Genomic DNA, 19989 nt, shown 5'->3' on the forward strand with positions numbered 1-19989 from the left:
AACCCATAATGAAAACTCATAACAGGGAGTAAGGTAACCTAGTCCATTCTTTAACAAAGTATACGTGGGATATTCATAATGCAAACTTATTGCCCTTTTTGTCCAATTTTCTTGTTCAACTTAAAACCCCTCAAAAAGAAAATCACCTCAATCCCATTGATTTTCACCCAATTGCAAGACATATTTGCAATTATCATGTGCTTGGTAAAATTTAAAGCATATCATAACAACTAAATCAAGTAAATTGAACTTAAAAATTAAAAGGGAAAAACTGAACTCTCAATGTCCATAACTGCACCATGATAATTCAAAACAGGGTAACAATATTTCAACAGTTATCTATTAAAGAACAACTTTAGATTAATATTGGAATTTGGTGGTGCCAGAAATGTATAGTACTCCAGTTAAGAGACAGGAAAGCAAAGATGCAATTCTGACTTTGCACTCCAATGAATGCTTACGTTCACCAATTCAGAAATTGGTATTTATCTTCACCATGTGGGTGGCAATCTTACACAGTAGTTTATCTTGATTTTTAGTCCATTGAAAATGTACTTTTTCCCCAAGCACACTAGAGGAAAAAGAAGTGAAAGATACCTGTGCATAACAATTCACTGCTGCTATCTGATGCTTCTGCCTGGCAGAACATAAATATCGGGAAATCAAAAAGGAAATTGTTGATCATTTCAATTCTCTCGTGTAAACTTCAATTAGACTATCAGATTCACACCATTATTTTGTACTTCCCTCTTTTGATACTTTACAAATCAGGACAAATCCACAGTTACCTGATAAACAACACCTTTACTTTTAGCAAGAAAGGTGTTATTTTGCACCCTTCTTGTCTTCATTAGCATCTCAGAACCATGGGTAGCAGATGTTCCACATTTTCTGTCAATTTTCCTTAGAGGGATACAAAAGCTGTTTGGGTTTGCTTTAAATTTAGTCTGTAATCCTTTAACTTTCCTCATGGTGTTCCTCCACAGCACAGGAGATGAACAATGGGCATGCTCTACCTTTGTGTGATACGGCTCATTGGTCTGCAAGAACCACACAGTATTCGGTGCTGTGATTAACTGAAATGGATGTTTGTTAAAGAACAATACTATTTGCTGGAATTATGCTCACTTTCTCCATGGGTTTCGATAAATTTTATACAAAATTACCCAGTTACATCTGTCATTTCATGCAGAGTTAGTTGCTATCAGCAATAGTAGATGCACTATTTTGGCTTTGGATTTTTCTCCATGGAGGGGGCATTGGTCAGCCAGGTTATACTTCTGATTGGATTCTCCTAGTACTTTACCTAAACAGACTGCAGTTAAGGATAGGGTTGCACTCAGCTACAATGTCTCAAGAATGTCAAACATCTGACTGACAAAAGTTGTCTCATACACATTTATAATTAACGTTTTGGGAAACTACCAGAGTGCATCTGAACAAGGATGTAATACTCCTGATTTTGTACAAGCAGTAACGGTGAGACCATCAGCCCTCACTGCTACTTGGGAGCAAAATTAACTTCTGGTATTTGCATGTGCACAGTTAGACAGGAGCTGTGTTATATCTTCAGTTGCCTCAGATTTTCTTTTAATTCATTCACAGGATGTGGGCATCACTAGCCGGGTCAGCATTTATTGGCCATCCCCAATCACCTTGAGTGCAGCTGAGAGTCAACCACATTGCTGTGGGTCTGGAGTCACACGTAGGTCGGACCAGGTAAGGACAGCAGTTTCCTTCCCTAAAAGAATATCAGTGAGCAAGATTTTTTTTTGATAATTGATAACAGTTTCACAGCTATGACTAGATTCATAATACAAAGATTTTTATTGAATTCAAATTCTATCTGCCATGGCAGGATTTGAACAAAGGTCCCCAGAAAATTCTGGGTCTCTAGACAAATAGTCTCACTAACTTCCAATTTTTGAAGTGTAGCATTTCTTAATTATTTATTCCATTGGTTTTTAATTATTCATGAAGATATAAAATAATTTTTAAAGTAACAGACAAAGTAATAATTTCCTTCTTTATACCGTTACTGTATCTTTATACTATTTTGAGATTTTGAATTGAAATAATTTAAAGCTTACGCTTCCTCAGTCACAGTCTATTGCCTTGTCAGGGGGTGAGTAGGGACGTTCTGCTTACCTAACCCAGTCTTTCAAAATGGAAATCAAAATGTCTCAAAAGTTCACCATGTCATGACATTGTTAACAACACTGAGGATGTCGAAACATCTGTGAAATCAGTTCAGTTTCAGAAATATTATTCTGTCAGACAAGAAATTCAACTCGAGCAGTGTCAGAATATCTGAAACTCAAACTTCTTGTGTTTATGGATAAACACAGTGATCAGTGAAACAAAGAGTTCATTGATTGATTGAATACGTTATCATTCTTCCAACTGATTTTAAAAAAAAAAATCGAAATTTGTCTACTTTTGGAAAATCAAATCACATTGAATAGAAACCCTATCAATTTGGATCTTGTCAGCATATGGCCTAATTTCTAGATGTATCATAGATTGTTTTATGTAAGTCTACAGTGTTCTGATCCCAGCTGATTATAATACTGGATAAATTAGTTTATTAAGTTAATTTTTGTTCATTGCACATTTTCACACAAGGATGCAAATGATCTTAACTGACGGAACAGGAAATTATAATAATAAAAGAAAACAAACAAAACCACTACAATTCAAAAGATCTTAACTCAAATATCAAAGGAAAGTTTCTAACTTTTTAATCAACTTATTTTTTCTATATTCATTCACAGAATGTAGATGCCACTGTCTGGACTAGCATTTATCACTCGTCCCCAAATGCCCAAAGGGCAGGTAAGATTCAATCACATTGCTGTGGGTCTGGAGTTACACGAAAGGTAAAGACAGCAGATTTCCTTCTCTAAAGTGACATTAGTGAACCAAATGGATTGTTACAACTGTCAGTTGCCATAAGACTTGCTTTTAATTCCAGATTTTAGTCAATTCAAAATTCTCCATCCTCCATGCTGAGATTCAAATGTCACCAGAACATTAACCTGGTGTTCCGGTTACCAGTCCAGTGATATTATCAATCTGCTACTGCCTACCTCATCACTGTACCAACTCCAACATCATCCACTACACAGGCTCAGTTCTAGGGAAATTTAATTGTCAGCTTTTAAAAAAACTGGATGTAAATAATGCTGTCCAGTTATTTTTCCATGAATGGTACAGGCAGCTTTTGCATAACAATTCCTTTCCAAGTCTGCAGTCATGAACTTTCAGTTTTGATGATTTCAAGATTTCTATCCTCCTATTCCTATGTTCACTAGCACATGGCACTGGGAGTAATCAGGATATTCCTATCATTGAGGACCTCTTTTTAAACCACCTGCTTAATGCCCTGTGTTCTCTCTTCAGAATCTCATCCCTTTCTCTGTCTATGTCATTGGTACCAATGTGTAAAATGACCTCCAACTGGTTACTCTCCACTCAGAATATCTTGCACCCTCTCAGACCCAGGCACCAGGGAGGAACATACCATTCTGATGTCTTGCCTTCAGCTGGAAAAATGTCTGTGCCCCTGACTACAGAGTACCCATCATAATCAATCTCTTGGAACCTTATATACCCCTCATTACAGTAGTGCCCGTCTCCCACTTGGCTAAATAAGCAGTGTTATTTGAAAAATGTCTATCTTACAAAGGTGGTGGCTCTGAGTGTATTAAAATGCATGACGGTTGATAAATTCCTGCAACCTGATTAGGTGTGTCCCTGAACATTGAGAGAAGCTACGGAAGTGATTGCTGGGCTCCTTGCTGAGAAGTACCAATAATCGAAAGCCACAGGAGGGGTGCCGGAAGACAGGAAGTTAGATAACTGAAGTGCCATTATATAACAAAGGTGGTAAGAAAAAGCCAGGGAACTATAGACCAGTGAGCCTGATGTCAGACTGGTGGGACAGTTGTTGGAGCAGTTTCTAAGGGACAGGGCTTACCTGTTTTTGGGAAGGCAAGGGCTGATTAGGGATAATCACCTTGGGTTTGTACATGGGGAATCATGTCTCACTCACTATTTGGTTTTTAAAGAAGTGACAAAGAAGATAGATGAAAGCAAAGTGGTGGATGTTGTCTATATGGAATTCAGCAAAGTGTTTGACAATGTTCTCTATGCTAGATTGACTAGCAAGGTTAGATCATATGGAATCCACGGAGAACAAGCCATTTGGATACAAAACTGATTTGGAGGTAGGAGACCGAGGGTGGTGGTGGAGGTTTGTTTTTAAGATTGGATGCCTGTGACCAGTGGTGCAAGGATTGGTGATAACTAAGTGTGGAGCTGGATGAACACAGCAGGCCAAGCAGCATCTCAGGAGCACAAAAGCTGACGTTTCAGGCCTAGACCCTTCATCAGAGAGGGGGATGGGGAGAGGGAACTGGAATAAATAGGGAGAGACGGGGAAGCGGACCGAAGATGGAGAGAAAACAAGATAGGTGGAGAGGAGAGTATAGGTGAGGAGGTAGGGAGGGGATAGGTCAGTACAGGGATGACGGACAGGTTAAGGAGGCGGGATGAGGTGGTAGGTAGGAAATGGAGGTGCGGCTTGAGGTGGGAGGAAGGGATGGGTGAGAGGAAGAACAGGTCAGGGAAGCAGAGACAGGCTGGGCTGGTTTTGGGATGCAGTGGGGGGAGGGGAAGAGCTGGGCTGGTTGTGTGATGCAGTGGGGGGGTGGGGGGGTAGATTTTGAAGCTGGTGAAGTCCACATTGATACTCTTGGGCTGCAGGGTTCCCAAGTGGAATACGAGTTGCTGTTCTTGCAACCTTCGGGTGGCATCATTGTGGCACTGCAGGACATGTCGTCTGAGGAATGGGAGGAGGAGTTGAAATGGTTCGCGACTGGGATGTGCAGTTGTTTGTTGCGAACCGGCGGAAGTGTTCTGCAAAGTGGTCCCCAAGCCGCCGCTTGGTTTCGCCAACGTAGAGGAAGCCACACCGGGCGCAATGGATACAATATACCACATTGGCAGATGTGCAGGTGAACATCTGCTTGATATGGAAGGTCATCTTGGGGCCTGGGATAGGGGTGAGGAGGTGGTGTGGGGGCAATTGTAGCACTTCCTGCAGTTGCAGGGGAAGGTGCCGGGTGTGGTGGGGTTGGAGGGGAGTGTGGAGCGGATAAGGGAGTCGCGGAAAGAGCGGTCTCTCCGGAAGGCAGACAAGGGTGGGGATGGAAAAATAGCTTGGGTGGTGGGGTCGGACTGTAGATGGCGGAAGTGTCGGAGGATGATATGTTGTATCCGGAGGTTGGTGGGGTGGTATGTAAGAACAAGGGGGATCCTCTGGGGGCGGTAGTGGCGGGGGCGGGGTATGAGGGATGTATTGCGGGAAATGCGGGAGACATGGTCAAGGGTGTTCTCGACCACTGCGGGGGGAAAGTTGCGGTCCTTAAAGAACTTGGACATCTGGGCTGGGTCCACTGCTTTTAGTCATTTATATAAAGAAAAGCCTTTACCTCTCAATAATTCCAAAAATTTAATTGCTTAAAGAATCATCCATTACTTATTCAGTCCATATACATCCCACATGCTCCAATCAAAATTATACACCATTTTGGTTCAGAACAACTACCAGCGCAAAACTGAGCGATGACAAGAAAATAATGTTGTAATATCCAAAGACAAAAATTGTAACCACCAAATGTGATGTTTCACAAATCTACTAAATTGCAATCATTTGATAAATTCTGTTTAAATTAGGTTGACATCCAAATTTTTAATGTATTTGCCACTTTTAAAAAATCAAGATTAGATAATTCTACAATGAGGGTGCTTTAATTGTCAAATAATTATCAATGTTTTGGTTCAACTGAAGAGTTGAGCTTGTTGAAAAGCTTGGTTCAAAATATTTCACATGGGTTGTTTTAGTTACAGATACATTTTCTAGCAATAATGTGTATGTACAGGTTCTCCTGGGTACGAACAAAACATCCAAAGTCTACTGGCATATTGTTATCATGGAATTTCACTTACTTTTCCAGTAGCAATAAGCGTTCGATACTTACAAATGATAACTGAGCTACAAGTGCATTCATAGATGTTAATGTCACTTTCTGAAGTGAACACAGGACAGTAATAACCATTGCGGCAGCAACTGTAACAGAAAACTTGTATTTGAAGTACAGATTGCATTAACTAGCTTGAACTGGTCGAGTCAGAGACTCTAGGAAAGAAAAATAAAGGGATGTTGTGACAAAGCTGGCACCCAAGATTAGAACAGTTTTTCATACAGACAGAACACACACAGTTATGTCACAATATTGCAAATCCCATTTTATTCCACATCGGAAAAAGCTATTAAACATGTCAGTGTCATCCTCCCAGGTTGGATATTTTGTGGAACTTGTGCATTTCTGCATCAGTGTGGATTTCATTTAACCAAATGTACTCAAAAATAAAGTAATGCAGGGTTAATAAATTCAAAGAATATTCTTGACCTCAATATTCTCTGTTAAAAATAAATCTCATGTAGCTACAGCAAAGCGTAGATCAGTGCCAATCTCTGCAGAATAAAGCCCTACAATAACTGCTGGCTAGTCAGCTGCAAAATGCATATCATCTTTCTCATAGCAGTGTAGTGGTTTTGATTTTGCAGAATAAGAGTTTAGGCAAAGAAAACAAATCATAATCATCCTTTTCCTTACACTGAATGAATTTCATGACATATTTTTACTCAAATACAAGAATACATTTTTGCCACTTAGAGCAAAATAATTCGTATTGCTGAAGGTTGTGAATATTTGATCTTTGAACTTAATTTTGGAGTTATGGCTTTTTTTCATATGATACCATTTAAAATTGTCAAACAATAATGGAACACCACATGGTATCTTTTGAAGTAGACAGTGAAGTTTACTTCAGGTGGTTTTAAACATAATTAAGATGTTAAGATTTGGGGCAGCACGGTGACTTGGAAAGGCAGCATGCACCTGTTGGGCAAAAGGGACTATTTTCACACTTTAGCATTCTCTGATTCTATGATGTTCCAAAAGTCAGAAAATATTTATCCTGCTACAAGGAATGCCAAAGATCTGACAAAAGGTCAGACCCAGAAACATTAACTCTCATTCCCTGTTCAGAGTTGCAGCACATTCTGTGCATTTCAGATTTCCAGCAGCTGTATTATTTTTCCTTTCAATATTTCTGTCCAAGCTGACAATAAAGATGAGAAACAAAGCTATCCAGTTCTATGGCTGCCAACCTTTTGAAACAAAAAACAATAAATTGCAAAAAAAAAGGGTTGCTTTCAAGGGACAGGCGGCAAACCATTCTGTATGTAAGGTTTCCTACACTTCTGGCTGAGCCAATTCAAAAACTGAAAGTGCTGGAAACATGCGTGGTGCACATTAATATCGGAAAACTTTAGCTAATTGAAGTTTATAAGAAGCTCAGCATGTGATTTGGCAGCATAGAAACCATAAGAACAGGGTCCAGCCATTCAACCCTTCAATGAGATTGTGGCTGATCTGTGGCTTAACTCCAAACTCAAAGGCTGTCATTACAATAAAAGAACAGTTGTATGCTCAAGTCTAAGAATTAGTCATTACCATATCAATATATTTCAAAGTTGTAAAATTGTTTGATGTTATTTAAATATACATAGCCACTGCTAATCTTTTATAATTTACGCATCATTTTGCCATTCATTATGGGTCTAGGAAAAGGAAAAATCACAACAGTATAGTATTTCATCCAGCTTGGTGCTGTAGTTAATTAGAGTTAGAATGATAAATACATTGTCACACTCACTCAACCAATACAACTTGCTTAACACAATGCACAGATGGCAATACACCAATAGCTATTCTCAATGGGACAATCTTGCTATTCTAGTAAACGCACCATAAACAAAACAACATCCCAGAACACTTCAGTTAATACATGCAGTCAGCTTTATTGCTATATAAAACTTGAAAATAGATGTTTGAGCTACACAGCCATAAGGTTTCAATACTTTAATACTGGGTCATATGTCAATACTAGGCTGGAAGCTCGCATGTGAAAAATGATCTTCAAATCAATGTAATCTTAATCGAAGGAAAACATTGCAACTTGCAACATTATTAAAACCTTTCAAGACTTTTCCACAGTGCAGAATACATCTTTAAGTCCCCTCGAAGGCATCTTTTGTACAGTCATCGAGTATACTTGAGATAGATGGTTTTAATGCTACTTCATTCCATTCAGTCAGTAGTTACTCCTTTATTCACTCAGTGCAAGGAATGAAATAAGTTACTTCTTTCTGGTGGCAGTAAAGGCTGCAAAGCACTAGATGTCTATAATTATAGCTTATAGTTTTTTTTATTGCCCAATGCTCAATAAAAAAGAGAGTATTTCTGAGGTGAAGTATTCAAACCATTGGAGATGATTAAGAAGTTAGGAACAAATGTGAAAAAACCCTTTTTAATAATGAATTGAGTGGGATATGTTGACTCCTTCTTCACAGGCTGAACTCTAGCGTTATTACATGGCTATTTTTGCTTTTCAGCAGGTCACTTGCTCTTTTAAATAAGCCAATCTTCTCCTGACCATATACCCAGAAATTTTCATTTCGACCAGTTGTAAAGAGAAAACTAAACACATTACAGAGGTAGACATTAGGAAAAATAAATTGCTTGTAAAATGAAAAAATGTCACTGACAATTTGGACACTGCCACATGAACAAGGACACAAGCTCTGTGCTCACACTGTCCACAAATCAAGAAAGATGTAAATCAGAAACTTTTTTTCTAAAATGGCTTTTTTTGTCCTAATTGAGAATTTAGGTTTTACAATATAAAAAAATGCAAAACACCACCTTCAATGCCCATAAAGTGATACTTTGGTGATTCAATAATTCATCTAGTTATAATGTTAGAGGAAGAGGAAAAGTGAAATAAAACAAATTCAGTCTCATTTGACGGAGGTGGGGCAAGAAAAATGACGATTAATAAAAAACAACACATTCTGAACTACTGTTGATTTTTTTTCATCCGAAAACAACATTCACTTTATAGTGTGTATATTCTATGAACATGGCAGTGTGTAATGTTGCATGTAAACACAGCTCAGAACTAATGGAGACACTATGTTACATACAATAAGTCTGTAATGAAATTAAATATAAATGCCATGTCACTACATAAGAGTTTGTTTACAGCTTTGATCATCTTTGATCAGATCACTCAGAAAGCCACTCCATTTTAGGTTCTTTCACTGTCTCTCCAGGGATTTAGATGTCATAGCTCCATACAGATCTGACAAATCAGTTTTCATTCTGATAAATCTCTGCTGCACAAAGCAATAAAACTTGTGTGTTAAATTTGACTGATATCTAGTCCAAAAGAGTTGACAGAGGCTTTTGACCTTTGATTTTATCAGAGTAAGTGGCTTATTTAATTTTATTAAAGGAAATGATAACAGGAATTCATTTAACATCTTAGTCTGAAAAGCTATCTTTGGTTTCTCACAATCGTTTGCACTGACAGCTAACCTAGATTCCATCTCTCATCTTCTCAGCTGAACCTCAAGGGATGACAAAATATATTTTACATTGCACTTTGCCTAAAGGGCTTCCAGTAAAATTTAATTTTCTTACTGCATTGATTTTTCCATTATAACGTGCAAAAACCAAGCACACTCAGAAGAATTTTGTTAGAAAAAAAAATTGATTGATTTTGCAGAACTGTATTAAAGCTGGGTGAGAATTTGGTTCATTTTCTTTCCAAGGCTTTACTGCCCGATGATAACCCGAAACAGCAACCTCCTTTTTCAAGTCAACATGCTAAAAGTTTTTGTTTGAATGGACTGAGCCCATGAAAAACACCAGGTAAATATTGACATGGTGACAAAAGGAGGCCTTTGTCTACATTGCAGCTTTTCTGAGCAGTTTGATGCCTTGCTGAAGTTCTATGACTTGGAGACTAATGAAAATGAATGGCTCCCAATCTGGTGCGAGTGAAATCACTTGGTCATTGCCATCTGAGGATAGAACACTGCACAAGAGGCACAAGGTCACAAGCCCCTATCATAATTATTCTGTTTAATGAGGTATTAGAAGCACTGAACTAGTTAAAAATCGACAGGTGGGGTAGTTCACTAAGAAAATAGAAAAACCATGCTCATCATAGCAGATGCGGAAATATTGGAAAATATTAAAATCAGACTGAATTTATATCATTTATATATTTGACCAAATAATAATTGTAAACCTGCACAAAAGTAGAAAAAATCTGAATTAAAAATGTATTAATACCACATTCAGCAGCAGAATCTCCTTTACACAAATGATTTTAAAACTCTCTAAATTAGCAAATTTCACATCCAGTCACGTTTACAGAATGTTATTTAGTTATCGCGGTACCCACGTTAAAAGCCAAGACACACAAGTGTTAATGTGTTAGATGCCATTTTAAGAATCAAAACCAGATATTGAATTTCCATAAAATTCTTATAAACTTATTGCCGGATCCCCCCCACCGATATTTCCCAAAAAAAACGTTTTTTGATGCCTTCTCGATCAGAACCATTAATATGAGAACACCAAACCTGTCTTGGGGGGCGGGGGTGCGAGCTGGCCAAGAGGGTGCACAATATGAATCTTGTTGAAGTTGATGGCGAAATCCTAACTCACATTCTGGAATAATTAACATCTTACGGACTGATACTCATGTCCTCTTACTCCAGCGAATCTATTACACTTGGCATATGTTCGACTAACGTGTTAGTTTGTGAATCTCTAGAGGTTACTGAACAGGTGTCCAGAACCCAGTTACGGGTCTATTCATAGAATCACACGTGCCTAATCAATTAAAAGGGAACAATAAGAAGAAATCTCCTCCTGTAAACTACGGCCGTTACTTGCACGTGTCTTACTGTTGCAAGCTAATGTTCGGTATGTTAGCAGTCGCTAGGAACAGAAAAATGGATACGGCATGAGCCACACACATCGATACAGTTGCACATAGTCGCTATCTGTGGTGTACGTATTAACTGACTTTTTAGAAACGATTCTATTTCAGGAACAAAATAATATCAGAATGTCACTTAGGGTGTGGGACGGAGGTAAGGTTTCGAGCAGACAGATTCGGCGACAAACCGGGATGGTGGTCCTCCCCAATAATCACACCACCCCGCCCCCCACACCCCCAATAAAACACACAATAAACTCCGCAAGAAAAGCAGGATGACCAGAGCGAGGAGTTACATTTGAGAGTTAACATCAATTTATCCTTTGAGTAGCGGTAGTTGGTAGTGCACATTAGCGCAATGAATCTCATCTTGCACATAGACCTACTTAACCAACACTCGTGCCTTCACATCAAGACTGATCAGAAACAACGCCACTTCAAAACAGAGGCAAATTTTCGGGGGGCGGAGGATGAACACGAGAACAATTTCCAAATTTAAAAAAAACGCACGGCAGACTTCGATCATTTAAAAAGGTTTAACAGCTCAGTTGCAACAAAGAAACCATTATATCAAACAAAAACTATCACTTGAGTGGAAGGTTTTTTTTTGGGGGGGGTGGCTGACGAGTATAGAGAACATGCTCCTTTAACTTGCTCGGGGGGGGGGGGGGGGGGAGAAGGGGTGTGACGAAGAGAGGCGTGATACTTTACGGGGCACCACTTTCAGAGAAGAAGCCAGGACAACACCACCCGTCAAAATCCCAGACGAGGAATATAGCTTCCCACAGTAACTTCTCAGTTTCAACTCAACTAAACACAGAAGTTTCATTTTAATCGCCCTTGCTCACACCAGCACAATCACTTTTTGAAATCACGATCTCTAAAACAATCTCATAATTTTGCAAAATATCAAGAAAAATTCACAATTCCTTGAGGAAAGATAAATACTGAAATAAGTTGATCCATGCCAAAACATCCCGAACGATAAAGATGAACAGTTCCTAATTTCATACTTATTTTACCCTTCCCAAGCAGGTCACCAGAAGAGAAGTCAAGTTTGATGGAAGCAAGAGAAACCACACAGCACTTACTGTCCTGAGTCAACAATATCGCTCCACTTGCGGAAAGAAAACGAACACAAAGATTTCTTCTCTCCTCCTTCGGTCAGGATAAAAAATGTTTCCAATTCCGAATGCAGGCCTCGTTCTAGCTGCAAGCAGAGAGAAAAATATGTAAATAACATCACTCTTCGGTCTTTCTCCTCTTTCGGCATTAAAACATAATAATAATTTTGACTAAATAAAAGTGAGGGTGAGAATTAATCTTTGCATCTTGTCTTGGAGGACAGCTGTGCGTCAGACTGATGGAGCTTTACCTGCACGTTTGTGAGTGGCAGCGTCTTCCTCAAATAGACATACATACAGTTCAGATAGCGATAGGAGGCGGCAGCAAAACCCGGGAGTGGGCATCAAGCAACTGAGCGTCTTTGTGTTAGCGTTGCTTCCCTCCAACTCAGTAACACGGCAGCAGGAGAAAGTGGGTATGGGTGAGAACTGCTGCTCCCATCACACACTTCTTATCTCTACCTGCACTTCTTCCGCGAACCGCTTGATGGCTTCCAAAAAGGGAGGATTCCAGATTCACAGATATAAAACCAATGTACCTTCCTCTCTCCTCACGGTCACAACGCCGGTAAGACAAAAACGCTCCTCACAATTCTGCGAGGAAGTAAATCCAAGGCGCTTTATTTCCAATCTCCCGAAAAAAAGTTCATACGAAGGATTGTCCTACCTGAGGGTTTACCAGTGCAGGTAATGAAACGTAGACATGGAAGGAAGGGTTCAAGGGCAGGCAACATTATAATTTGAAGCAGTACGAAAGACCCTCGGCAACCCCACTGAATTTCCTGGCAAAGTTAGCAGAGAGTATCCACAGCATATACATATTTTATTGACGAATATAGTCTCGGCCAAAAAAGTGCTTAAAAGGCTGTTATATGAATTCAGGGTTTACATAAATAACGTAGATGTAATGATAAATTACAAGCACAATCTGCAACAGCAGAGACAATCTCCAGAACCATCATGGGTCACATTATGTTGCTGAAGCAGGGCACTTTTTTTTGAACGTGGTGCATTTCCCAGTTAAACTGGTGTAAGTGTAATCATCTATTTACCCTGAAAGGCTGCTGGAGGTGTGAGCTTTTTTGGCGAATGAGTTGGGGGTTACAGAGTTGAATAGTGAAGAACGCCAGCAGGGCCCGACTTTACGTGACAGCAACAAGAATTCAGAACTATTCAGAGATCAGAAAATCGATTTGTGCCTGTTGGGGACAATCGGACAATGAACTCGAGGAATTCTCGAAAGGATCCAATCCTTAATAATAAGGGGACAACTTCTGAACAAAATATTGAGAAATGAGACAATTAGTTTTTTTAAAATGTGGTGATTTCTTATTCGGAGCACAGAACGGGAGAAACTAGGTTGACTGAGAATGTGGGGTGAGGGTGATCAGGGAGTGACTTTATTCTGAACACAACACAGGCTGAATCTGAGAATAATACAAGAGTTACATCAGAGGAAATCTGTAAGTTCATTGGTTGCTGAGATGCTGATGTTAGTGAATCAGGCTAAATCGTTTAAAACTAATAAAGAAGTATCATTCACGTGGAAGTAGTAACTATTTTGATTTAGGAAAGGATACTAACGAAAGGGCAACGCATTTAAATCAAGCTAAAATAATTAGACAAAGTGGAAAGAAAATAAAGTTAACAGCATAAGTGAAGTGGAGGTATAAGTATGTTTTTATCGTGAGTACGTTTTATTCTAAGGGTAACAAGAGGTTTTCGGAGTTACGGGAAGGCAAGTTAGGGAGGCTTACATCGTGTAAGCTGAAGATATGGAAATACCTTGTGCCTAGATAAATCTGTTCAGTCGGTAACATTATCTGCAGATATGATTGACCTCCAAGTTTCAGAACTTGAGCATCAGCTGGAGTCATTCGGGGAAGCTAGTGAACTCTGTGGATAGTGCATAAATGGAAGTGGTCACTCCGCACGTGGTTGACTACTGGACGGTCTAATTTTCACGGGCTAGTGAACATAAGAATAGGAATATCAATAGGACTGGCTACAGGGGTAATGGCCAGTCATTGAAGAATTATTACATGGCTTACAGCAACTATGTATTGCTTCAAAGACCAAAAAAAGCAAAAAAAATGGCCATGGCTAAGAAGACATTAAGAATTGTGTAAGATTAAAAAGAAAGATTTATAAAGTGGTGGAAAATAGTAATGAGTCTGAGGATTGGTAAGTTTTATAATAAAGCCAAGGAAGATCAATAAACTAATGAGGACAGGAAGAAAAGAATATGAATGCAGCCTAGCAAAATAAACATAAAACAGACTAACAAATGCAAGTACATTAGGAAAGAGTTGGGACAATTTATTATGGGCAATAAAGAAATTTTACAAAAGTTTTCTGTATTTCACTTGTATATATGCGAGAAATCTCCCAATATTAGAGATCCAAGTGGCTAAAGAAAATATGGAGTCAAAGAAAATTAGTATTCATTAGAAGGTTGCACTGGAGAAATTAATACGTCTCAAAGTTGTCAAGTTGCCAGAACCTGATAGTCTACATCCCAGAGTACTGAAGGACATAAATTATAGAAATAGTCAATATATTTGCACATATCTTCTAAAATTACATAGATTTTGGAGTGATTTCAGCAGATTGGAAGCTGACCAACAACCCTTCACTATAAGAATCGAACAAGGAAAAAGATAAAGAACTATAAACTCATCAGTCGTTATTGGTAGTGGAAAAATACTGGAATCTGATGTGAAAAATGTTTTGTGGATAAAGTATTTTAGTTGGGCCTATGATTTATGAATGGAAAATTGTTTTCAATAAACTTAGAGTTTTTTGTGACGTTACTGAGAAAATTGATAAAGGGGAGTTGATGGATGTCATATATTTGGATTCTCATAAGGATTGTGATTAATCAAAGACAGTCAGAATAAATGGGTTATTATTGTGTTGATGTTTGTGACTAATGAGGTACTGGAAGGATCAGTACTTGGACCTCCACCTGTTCAGAATATATATCAATGATTTGGATTTGGACTAAATTTGGACCAGGACAAGCATGATGGCTCAGTGGTTAGCACGGCTATCTCATAACACATGGGGCTCAGGTTCCCATCAGGTGACTACCTGTGTGGAATTTGTACACTCTCCCTGTGTCTGCGTCGGTTTCTCCACTGTGCTCTGGTTTCCTCCCACACTCTGAAGATGTGCAGGTTAGGTGGATTGGCCATGCTAAATTGGTCATTGTGTCCAAGGATGTGCAGGCCATGCTGGCATTAGCCATGGGAAATGCGGTGCTACAGAATAGGATAGAGAATGCATCTGGTTGGGATGCTCCTTATTGGATCAGTGAAGACTTGATGAGCTGAATGGCTTGTAGAGATTTTACATTTCTATTGACATAAATTTAACATTTCTAAATTTGCATTTGATATAAAGTTGTGTCAATATGTGTTGTGAGGAAGATGCAAAATGTTTTCAAGTCAATTTGGACAGGCTTAGTGATTGGGTAAGGACATGGCAGATGCTATATATTCTGGAAAATTGCAAGCTTTGGTAGGGAGAACAGATTTACAGAGTACCTTTTTAAATGGTGAGAGGGTGGGAAGTGCAGATGTGCAACAATACTTGTGTGTCTATGTTAGTAATTATTAAAGCTAATGGAGAGGCACAGCAAGCTGTTAGGGCAAGCTATTCAGCCATGTCAAGGGCAACTAGGAGCAGGCTAAAAATACCAGCAATGGCCTTGTCCTATGAGTGAATAAAAAACAAAAATCCACTTGATTCGCACTGCATCGACATTTATTCTTTCCACTACTACAGCACAGGAGCAGCAATGCATACTATCTACAAATGCATTGCAGAAATTCACCAGGGCTCTTTAGATGGCACCTTCCAAACTCACATTTCCATCTAGAAAGGCAGCAGATGCATGAAAGCAGCACCGTTGGCAAATCATTCACTATTCAGACTTGGAAATATATTGTCGTTCTTTCAGTTAGAATTTTTTTTTAGAATTAGAATGCCTACAGTGTGGAAACAGGCCCTTCGGCCCAACAAGCCCACACCGAAACTCAGTGCATCCCACCCAGACCCATTCCCACTATAACCCACCAAAGCTACACATCTTGAACACTACAGGCAATTTAGCATGTCCAATCCACCTAACCTGCACACCTTTGGACTGTGGGAGGAAACCGGAGCATCCGGGGAAAACCCACACAGACACAGGGAGAATGTGCAAACTCCACACAGACAGACACCCAAGGCCGGAATCGAATCTGGGTCTCTGGTGCTGTGAGGCAACAGTTCTAACCATTGTGCCACCGTGCCGCCCACAGGTCAAAATACTAAAAATCCTCCGTAGCAGTATTGAGTGTAACTACAAGTGATGGAATTCAGCAGTTTAAGGAGGTAGCTCGCCATTATTTACTTGAGGCCTCTAGGGATGGGCAATAAATTTTGATACATCTAGCAAAGCTTACATCCTACACATGAATGAAAATGGGTAAAATACTAGAATCTATTATAATTATGTGGTAACAGGGCACTTAGAAACTGTCAATACATTAAACATCAAATATGGTTTTCTGAAGGGAAATCGTGTTGGACAAACCTACTTGAGATTTTTTGAGGATCTACCAATAGAGTAGATAAGGGAGGTCTAGTGGATGTGGGGAAGTTGTGTTTTCACAAAGATTTTGATAAAGCCGACATAAGAAGACGTCATAGTGTAAGACAAACGACATGTGGGATTGAGGGTAATATCCTAGCATGTCATGCAAATTAGTTGGCAAAAAGGAAACAGTGTAGAATTAAATGAGTCTGTTTTGGAGTAGAAGGTAGTGGCCAGTGGAGTATAATAGAAAATCCGTGCATGGATCCCACCTATTCATAACATATATTAAAGATTTAGATTATGAAATTAGATGTGATAGTTTTCTAAATTCGCTGATGACACAAAACCAAGAGAAATTGAACAGTGGGAAGGGCATAAAGAGGTTTCAAAGTGTTTTAGACAAGTTGAGTGATTGATTGGCAAAGTATGTGGCATACACAATATGATGTGGATAAATATAAATGTTTTCCATTCAGTGGAAAAACTAAATGGCAAAGTATTATTAAAACAGTGATTGATTGAGAAGTGTTGATGTACAAAGGGCTCTGAGTATCCTTTTCCACTAGCCACAGAAAACAAGCATGTGGACGAAACAAATCAGGAAGGCAAATGGCATTTTGATCTTCACTGTAAGTAAGTTTGAGTACAGGAACAAGGATGCCTTACTGCAGCTGTGAAAGCCCTTGGTTAAATCATGCATGTAATACATTTTGCAGTGTTGGACACATTACCTAAGCAAAAAATATACTTGCCATAAAGACAGTTCAGCAAAGGTTCACCAGACTGATTCCCAGGATGGCAGATTTTTATTATGAGCAGTGATCAGGTTAACTCAACCTGTATTCACTGGTGTTTAGGAAAATGAGAGGGAATCTCACTGTAACATAACAGGATATGGCTCGATAGAAGGATAATGTTCCCCAATGCTAGGGAATCCAGAAGAAGAGGTCACAGTCTCAGGATACAAGTAGACAATTCAGGACTTGGGTGGGGAGGGTGGTGATACTGTGGAATTCTCTGCTACAAGGCTGTTGAAGCAAACTCATGAATATATTTCAAAACTAAAGATACTATACAATGTCATCTACAACCATGTCGTTTGCAGTATAATCCGTCATAACTGCAAGAACTTGAATTCATCTTCCCATTTCAAATAGTCTGCAACCACTAACAGCTGCTGACTAAAATATAAAATGGCAGGCACCCTAGTGTGATAATGGAAGGTTAGAGGATAGCTGCTTATTTCTGTGGGCAGTTGCCCCTGTGATCCTTTCCCACCCTCATGCATTTGAAATTATGAGGTCAGATATAGTAGGAAGTTCCTGCTCCTCTGATGCCGCTTGACCTGCTGTGTTCATCCAGCTCTATACCTTTTCATATCTGAAATTATCAAGTGCTGTGTTAGATTGAGATTTCTGATCTTTGGCCTATCTTTTGATTTCCAGAATGGAGGTGAATCAGGTGATGTGCGATTCACTTGGATGGCTACCATTACTGAGACTGCTGGTTGTCTTGAGAGAGACGTCTGTAGTTTAAAGTTCTGGCAAAGAAATATAGCTCAGGCTGTGGATGACATTATTGACTTGTTCGCCGACCTAGCTTGTTCTTGTTCAGACATTTCATCACCATGCTAGATGATATCATCAGTGGACCCTCCATTGAAGTGATGTTATTCTATTCTGTTTTGAATTTATACTGTTTGGTCCGTTATGATGAGTATTATCATTTCCAGTTTTGATCTGTGTGGGTTTATATATGGGGTCCAATTCTGTATGTTTGGTGATTGAAGTAAGGGTAGAGAACCATGCTTCTAGGAATTCCCATGTCTAAGTTACCTTGGGCCACTATGGTTACTTTGTCCCAGTTAAATTGATGGCCTTCATTGCCTGAATGTACAGATATAAGGAGAGTTCACTGTGCCACTTTTGTGTTAGCTGATGTTCATGTATTCTGATGGCTAGGTTCCTTCCTGTCTGTTGGTGTAATGTTTGTGGCAGTTGTTGCATGGTAATTTATAAGCCACGTTGGTTCTGCATGGTGTGGAAATGGGTTATTTATTCCTTGTTAGTGTTTGTCATAGAGGGGCCACCATGATTCCTGGTGATCTCAGGAGTCTTGTTGTCAGTTTTGATATGTTCTTTATGTAGAAAATTGTGGCCAGTGTGTTAGGTAGTACTGTGTCCTCCTGTTGTTGTCTGTTAGGTCGGCATCTATGGATGAAGTTGTGGGGATATCCGTTTAAGGCAAGGACCTTGTATAAGTATTCTTCCCCTTCCTGGCATAGTTCTAGAGTGTTGCAGTGTGTCCTGGCTCATTTAAATAGTGTCCGCAGGTTGTTCACAGGTAGAACTCAGTCAGTTGGTGAAGTTTTCCAATGTCTGGCAATTTTAAGCGTGTTACAACCATAGCTGTTTAAAGTTTTGGCAAAGATCTATAGCTTGTGTTGTGGATGAGGCTGTTGACTTGCTCGCTGAGCTGGCTTGTTTTTGTTCAGATGTTTCGCGTTATGCTGAGTGACATCATCAGTCATGCAAAGACTAGAACACACCATACTCCCCCGCAGTCAACCTAAATCGTGGATCCGGTACATGGATGACACATTTGTCATGATTGAAAGCAACAAATTAGGAAACACCCACCACCTCATCAATAGCATATTCACAGGGATTAAATTCACAAGGGAAGAAGAAAACAACAATCAATTTCTGTTTCCGGATGTTTAGGTAGAATGATTGACAGCCGAGGAGTTCCAAACCTCAGTATACAGAAAAGCAACCCTTACAGGTCAAACCTTCAACTTCCACAGCAACCATCCCAATATCCACAAACAAAGCTACATTAGGATACTATTTAAATGGGCCAGGACACACCGTAACCCTCCAGAACTGCACCAGGAAGAGGAAGAACACTTATACAAGATCTTCACTTTAAACGGATATCCCCGCAACTTCATCCACAGATGCCTACAAAACATGTAACAACAGGAGGACACACTATGACCTAACACACTGACTACATTGCCCTACATCAAGAGCATATCAGAACTGGCAACAAGACTCCTAAGAGCGCTAGGAATCATGGTGACACACAAGCCCACAGCCACCCTACAAAAACGCTTACAAGGATTGAAGACCCCATTTCCACAACATACAAAACCAACCAAAATACTGTGCAACAACTGCCACAAACATTACACCAACAGACAGGAAGGAACCTAGCCATCAGAATACATGAACATCAGCTAGCCGCAAAACAGCATGATGATCTCTTCTTAATATCTGTACAGGCAATGGAGGCCATCAATTTAACTGGGACAAAGTAACCATAGTAGCCCAAGCCAAACATAGACAT

General features: G+C 39.5%; 1 protein-coding gene across 24 annotated transcripts in view; it reads right to left on the reverse strand.

Annotated features, from left to right (window-relative positions):
- The window catches only part of LOC125450923 (receptor-type tyrosine-protein phosphatase delta), a 2532553-nt gene extending 2520070 nt beyond the window's left edge, over positions 1-12483 (reverse strand). For 21 of the 24 annotated variants that reach the window (XM_059644541.1, XM_059644540.1, XM_048527343.2 and 18 more), the window contains exons 1-2: positions 12305-12483; positions 12021-12139 (exon numbers count right to left, since the gene is read on the reverse strand). The gene's annotated coding sequence lies outside the window, so the exon portion shown is untranslated. Of the gene's footprint in view, positions 1-10567; positions 10720-12020; positions 12140-12304 lie in introns of those variants that run through there. The other 3 variants (XM_048527356.2, XM_059644559.1, XM_059644539.1) reach the window with 3 other exon arrangements.
- Between the last annotated feature and the right edge of the window lie 7506 nt (positions 12484-19989).

The sequence above is a fragment of the Stegostoma tigrinum genome, chromosome 3 (genome assembly GCF_030684315.1).
Source record: "Stegostoma tigrinum isolate sSteTig4 chromosome 3, sSteTig4.hap1, whole genome shotgun sequence".
In the NCBI taxonomy this organism is placed as follows: domain Eukaryota; kingdom Metazoa; phylum Chordata; class Chondrichthyes; order Orectolobiformes; family Stegostomatidae; genus Stegostoma; species Stegostoma tigrinum.